This window comes from Octodon degus, unplaced genomic scaffold (assembly GCF_000260255.1).
Source record: "Octodon degus isolate 3935 unplaced genomic scaffold, OctDeg1.0 scaffold00113, whole genome shotgun sequence".
Classification (NCBI taxonomy): Eukaryota; Metazoa; Chordata; class Mammalia; order Rodentia; family Octodontidae; genus Octodon; species Octodon degus.
In genome coordinates this window covers 3,563,935-3,570,381 of record NW_004524689.1, presented here as the reverse complement: position 1 = coordinate 3,570,381, position 6,447 = coordinate 3,563,935, and the positions used below count along the sequence as shown (strand labels likewise).

Below are 6,447 nucleotides of genomic sequence, written 5' to 3'. Positions count from 1 at the left end.
GGCACATGCCCCGTCCTCTTCTAGGCTTGGTGGCTCTCTGGGTGACCCAGGGGGTCCACTGTAGGTGCTGGAGGAGATGAGGCAGCGGGGATCAGGTCTGGGCTTGGGAGCAGCCCTGGGCCCGAGTCCCAACTCTGCCACCTGTTAGCAGGTGACGGCCGCAAAGCTTGCATCCTCTTAGGTCCTCAGTCTTGGAACTGGGGTGGTAATGGGGAGTGGGGTACACACAGTGAGTCACGGGAGGAGGCTGCCACTGGTGAAAGCAGGGCTCTGGCCCAAAGCCTGTACGTGCTGCTTGGAGAGTCGCTGACGGCAACCCTCAGTTCATGGGATTTTGCAAGAGGGTCCCAGAGGCCGCTCTTGCATGGTACGTTCCAGGTCCAGGGTCCCCAGGACTTGGGGTCCTTAGATTACTATGGCAACCCTCCTCTCCTCGCTGCCTCTTGCCCTTACGTCAGAAGGCTACTCCTTCCTGCTTTCTCAGAAGGCGGCTAACTTTTATAAACACCGCCAGGCATGCACGCACAGGAAGGACCATTCTGCTTGGGGTGTCACGGTGGCTCCTCTGGGTCTCTCTGTGGCTGTGTCTGAATTCAAGATCATCCTGGAAGCTCACCACCACCAGAGGCACGTGCCTACGTCACTGAGTCTTCAGAGAGATGACCTTGGGTAGCGTTACCTAGGCCACGTGACAAGGACCTTGCCCTAGAACCACGAGGGAGGGGCCATGGGACGCCAGAGCGCTGGAGAACGTCGCGGAGGCCAGCCACAGTGGCACTGGATTCCCCACACGGACTCATCCTGTTCAGTGATGTTCACGCCCAGGCGCACGGAGCCTCCATGATGCTGAACAGGGGCCGTGGGAGGCAGGGAGGAGCAACGCACTGTCTGGGGCCGAGACTGAAGCTCCCGCTCAGTGAGCCGATGGCCTCTACCGACGCAGGCGCGTCTCGAACGCCGGGAACGCCGGACTTGCCTCGGCAAAGCCCTGAAGCGTCTGCTGCCGCAGCCTTGGGGCCAAAGCCTGGGCGCGGACGGCGCACTTTGCCCCACCGAGACAGGAAGAGGCGTGACCTCTGGAAGCCACAGGACGCGGAAGGGAGCCTCACACGCGCCCTTCCTCCCCCTGTCCAGGCCTGCTCTGAGTCACAGTAAGCGTGCCTGACTAAGCTGGCTGCCCTGGGGGTCAGCTGTGCCCCAGTCAGCGGATGGGGCCGAGGGTCCCCCTTTGGCAAGGGTGCCCAAGGGGCAGGGAGCGTCCAGAGCTTGCCCTGCCCAATGTCGCCACAAGCATCCCCCACACCTTGCCCAAATTGGAGGGACAACAGTGCAAAAGGAACCAGAGACCAGGTACACGGGCAGAGTACTGCTTTTTAACAGAGAACCTCCAAACTGCAGAGATCTGCCAAGCCGACATGAAGTGGGATGGTGTCACGTGGCTCAGCCCGTAACAGGAGCATCGGACCCGACCACGGAGAGGACCACCAGATGGATCATTTGATGACACATCTCTCCAACGCCTTGTTAAACATTTCCTAGAAAGAGCACAGACTAGTGATTTCAGCCTAACCTTTTCAAAGCAACAGTCAAATGCTGGTTTTCTGATAACAGCAGAAAAACCAATCTCACATGGTGCCTGAGGTCCAGGACAGTCCACGTTCACATTTAAGGAATGTCACATTAAGAAAGAGACGACTGCCAAAAACATCCCAGCACTGCCAACAGGATGTGTGAACGCCCTTCCATCCTGCAACAAAAACCCACGTTGGCCCTCTCCCTGGCGCAGCCCCCAGTGCTGGGCCAGCGATAGCCACTGAGGCAACAGCCAGAGACCCAGTCTTGGGAGCTGCCACTGCCCTCCCTGAAGGGGACAGATGCTTGGATCACGGGCTGGGGGCTCAGTATCCCAGACGCCGCGGCTTAGCTGTGCCACCTCCAGCATCTAGGACTGGGTGCAACTGGGGTGAAAAGCCACCCCCACATTGAGACTTTGCGCTTCTGGCCCCCTCTCCACTGAAGACCTCCTCTGAGGGCTAGGTGCAAGGCCCAGGCATGCACCCCAGGCCCCGTCTCATTGCCACGGTGCCCAGCTCCCTCCCGCATCTTGGTGACCACAGGTAGCAATGGGTGTCAGCCAGCAGGGTTCCCCTGGTGCCCCCATCCTGGGCTGCACAGGTGGTACGAGCTGCAGGATGGCCCACCTGAGCTTCCACCTGCTCTGGAACCACCACAGTACCCAGGAGGCAAGGCTCCTCTCCTTGCCTTAGACCAAAGGGAAAGCTCCCGGCCTCTCCCCCGAGGCGACCACGCCCTGCCTCAGTCCTGCTGGAGGAAGTGACGGGAGAGAGGTGAGGGAAGAAGTGGGTGGTCACCAGGGGCTCCCACCGGTCCTTGGGCAGTACAGATAGCTGTGCTGAACCCCAGAATAGAAGGCTTCAGGCTCCGCTACCTCCCACTTTTGCTCGGCTCAGTGGAACAGGAGGGGATGGGGCCCCATCGCACTTGCTGTCTGGCGCCTGGAGCCTGACAGCCCGGAGCCTGTCCGGAGCCTGGCGCCTTCTGTTGAGGCAGGGAGAGCACAGATGGCCAGGTTTCCCTGGAGCCTCACAGGATGCTTGGCGGCCGCTGACCCCAGCCACCTCCGGGGAGGGGCATGAGCACCCCAGGACCCTAGGGGCTCTTGATCTCCCTTCTTGCCTGTCTCAGGGCTGGAAAGCAGAAGGCACGGAGAACTGCTGGGTGCTGGGCTACCGTGTGTGTGTGTGTGTGTGTGTGTGTGCGCGCGCGCGCGGGTGCATGTCTACAGTGAGTCCTGGTTCGTTGCACAGGAAGCTGTGTGGGTCACAAGAGGCCTAGGCTGGCAGGTACAGCCCGGATCCAGCTTGTGACTGTGGACGCAAACGCTGGACCCTCATGCCAGGCACAAGGCCCAGCCCAAGTCATACCACCCCAGATATCACCCCAGGTACCTGCTCCTGGGTCGGCACAGCAGCTGAGACCATGTTCCCCACGTCCCTGGTGGGAGGAGAAGTCACTCCCTGGCCGCACAGCAAGTCTCCCGGCCTCAGGCCCAACAGGAAGTCAGTGTGGTGCTGCCAGAGCCCTGAGGGGGAGCCAGGCACCCCAGGGCCTGTGGGGAGCTGGGTGTGGCCTCTGGTTCTGGGGCTGTGACTCAGGCGGGAAGGCTCTGACACCTAAGGCTGTGTAGCAGTGCAGCAGCTCTCGGGCAGGTGGGGGGCAGGGAGACTGCAAGGCAGAGGAAGCACCTGCCAGTCCCCACCCTCGCCTGCGGGCCTCCAGGGAGGCCAGGACCCTGCCCAGGGCTGGAGAGCCCCAACGTAGGGAGAGCGAGGGAGCCAGGCTTTCTCCGGACACCTACCCCTCCAGCCTGGTGGCCCCTCTGCAGTGCCTAGGTCCAAGCCCGGCCAGCCCTAGAGGGAGCTCCTGGAGGGGGTGAGCAGCCAGTAGCTCAGCTCCTGTGCATCCAACCAGGGGTGCACTGGGGAAGTGGGGTGGGGTGCTGGAGCCCGATACAGACAGGACAGCAGCGGCTGAAGGAAGAGAAAGACAGGAAAACCAGTGGTGTGCGGTAAGAAAGCAGAGCCCTGAGAGACAGAGCAGGAAAAGCAATGGGGAAGGAGAGGCTGGTGCAGAAAGTACAGGGCAGGCGCCCCTCTGGCTGGGCCATGCCACCCCTTGGTGCAAAGAACACTACAGAAAAGGGGGGCTTCCAAAGATGATGGGCATCCAAGGCCACGCTGTGAGTCAGTGCTCCCGCAGAGCTCTACATGGGGCCCTTGTAACTTCCAGTTTAAATTCTGAGACAGGGTTTCCCCACATTGCCCATATGGCACTTGTGAGCTTCCTGCCTCAGCCTCCCTCTGTGCAGGGCTTCCTGGTGTGTGTCACTGAGCCTGGCTGGACCTGGACCTTAACCCCCGGCTGCTCTGCATGTCCAGCTGCAGCGGCCAGCTCCACTCTGGCCCTCTCTGTGGGTCACAGATCTTCAGCTCTCTGCCGACCTTTGATAGAAGCTACTTAGAGCTGGGAAGGCAGGTGGCCGTCCAGTGCTGGCAGCAGAGTCAGGGACACCTTGCGGCTCATTACGTATCTGACGAGGCACTGAGATCCAACGCCCAGCGCCCAGCAGAGCAGCAGGCGACACAATCAGAACCCGGGCCAGGCCCCAGCAGACACTTCTCCAAAGATGATACCTGAGCTGGGCAGAGGTAGGTCCACACCACACCCAGATGCCACTTCTTGCTTTAGGGACCCCAGACGACCTGTGGCAGCGGGACACAGACAGCTACAACCCATGCAGTTGGTGAGCATGGGAAATGGACAGCGGCTGTGGAAAACAGCACTCAGGCCCCTCGGGAGCACAGCAGTGACTGCGAGGTGGGGTGGGGCAGTGTACAGCTGTGATCCCAGCACTTGGGAGGCAGAGGCAGGAGGATCACTTCGAGTTGGAGGCCTGCCTAGGTACCATAGTGAGTTCAAGGCCAGCCTGAGCTGCATAGTGAGACCCTGTCTCCCAAAACAAAGAAAAAGAAAACATAATGGATCTCCCCCCTACATCACAAGGTCACTTCTGGCTGTAGGACCCAGAGAAATGAACAGCGTCTTGAAGCACTCACGGCAGTGTTACAAGACCTCAAAATCAAACAAGCTGAATGTCCACTGAGAGGTGAGTAATTGCTGAGTGAATAAACCAACCGTGCCACATCCACATGATGGAATTACTTGCTCATAAAGAGGACACTGAGGCGCCTGCCACCATACCCTTGGGCATATTAGGCTATGTGGCTTGACCAGTCACAGAGAGGCAACCCATTACAGCTCCCTTCTAGGAAGTGCTGAGGAGCAGCGGTAGACGGGGACGAGTTTGGTGGGGCTGGAGCTCTTTCTGCAAGATGCAAGGAGGTCGGGAGGGGGATGGGAAGAAGGCTGTGCGACACCTCGAGTGCGCAGAACACTGCTGTGCGGTGCATTTAAGATCGTAAGCATTATACCACGTGGCTTTTAGCACAGTAACAAAAATTAGAAAGAAAGCAGACTTCATTTAATCAACCAGCACTGCCCCCTCTGTGTTTATGTAGCCAGGTGCTTAAGCCAGATCAGTAAACCTGGCAAAGGGGTCTGCCGAGTTCCAGCTGTCATGGGTCACTCCCAGCCGGGGTCCTGGGGCACTTTCCAGCCCAGTCCTACAGGTGGGCCTTCAGAAAGCCCTGCACTCCTGGTGGAGGGAGTGTCGTTTGTCATGGAGGAGGAGTATAATTCTGCTTGTTTCTGGCAGAAGCTTTGCTGGGGGCATCCTGGCTGGCTGGGGCGTGGGCCTGGACTGAGGCACACTGTCCCCCGAGTGGACTGAAAAGAGCCCTCAGGCCAGGCGGGTCTTGGGGCTGCCTAGTGCTTCCTGCTAAGGGGGCTTCACCGTGGCTCTCCCGACTTCCAGGTATTTCTACGTAGGGAGTGAGTGCAGAACACATTTGTTTTGGTGTAACTCGTATCCCTCTGTGCAAGCACTGTGAAGGGGCCCTGTCCCACGAGCCACAGCCAGGACGTGGCTCACGGGGCCGGGACCCTCTAAGCCTGAGCAGCGGGAGCTGAGGCTGGAGCTCCGGAGCAGGCGCAGGCCCTGGGCTCAGTCCCAGCGCTGTGGCAGCTCAGCCTTTCAGCTCCCGGGCGCTCCAAGGAGATAAGCGCCCTGAGGACAGGCGGCAGGACCAGGGGCCTCTGCATGCCCACGTGAGATGCGCTTCCAGGCAGCTCCTACTGGGCCCACTGCTGTCTCTGGAGACAAGGAGCCCATTCGGTCCCTCTGCAGCGTGGCCGTCCGTGAGCTTGAGGGGCATCGGGCTCTGCGGCTGCTCCCGACCCTGCACGCTGCTCTTGGGAGCAGACAGCTTCCCTTCTTCCCATTCACCCTTGGGGTGTACGCCTCAGGCTAACGCACTCCTTTCCCGATGCCGTGCGACGTTCCCGGTGCTGTCACACTGGCTCTGTGGGCACCCTCGGTGACCTGTGATCGCGCCTGCTGAACGAGGACCCTGAGGCCAAGGCCTGCGGGCTGGTGGGCAGAAAGCATTCGCTGCCGCCCCTTTCCTCATCATCCACATCCAGCTAGTTTAGAGGCATCTCCTGAAACGGCGGAGCACCCCAGAAGCCAGAGCTACTTATTGTCCTGCACCGCTGTCCTTGGTGAGCGAAGCCGGGGATCTCCGTGCTTAGCCTCAGGGAGTGGACAGCGGTCAGCAAAGCCCAGCCTGTGTTCTTCAGCCCTAAAGCCAAGGGCGGTTTTTACATGGTTCAACAGGTGGAAGCAAAAAGCCCAAAGGGAGAAATCTCAGCGTCCATAAATGCAGTTCTGCAAGTACGGGTCACGCTGGCCCTACCGGGATACCAGAGAGGGGCCGCTTCTGGAGCAGACAGCGCCTCCTTGTGGCC

The 6,447-nt window shown here is 60.0% G+C and overlaps 1 protein-coding gene across 3 annotated transcripts in view; it reads right to left on the bottom strand.

Annotated features, from left to right (window-relative positions):
* The window catches only part of Kcnab2 (potassium voltage-gated channel subfamily A regulatory beta subunit 2), a 72,028-nt gene that overhangs the window by 46,033 nt on the left and 19,548 nt on the right, over positions 1-6,447 (bottom strand). The window contains exon 1 of one of the 3 annotated variants that reach the window (XM_023699386.1): positions 2,970-3,137. The exons of 1 other annotated variant lie outside the window; for it this stretch is intronic. The gene's annotated coding sequence lies outside the window, so the exon portion shown is untranslated. Of the gene's footprint in view, positions 1-2,969; positions 3,138-6,447 lie in introns of those variants that run through there. One more of the 3 variants, XM_004639620.2, reaches the window with a different exon arrangement.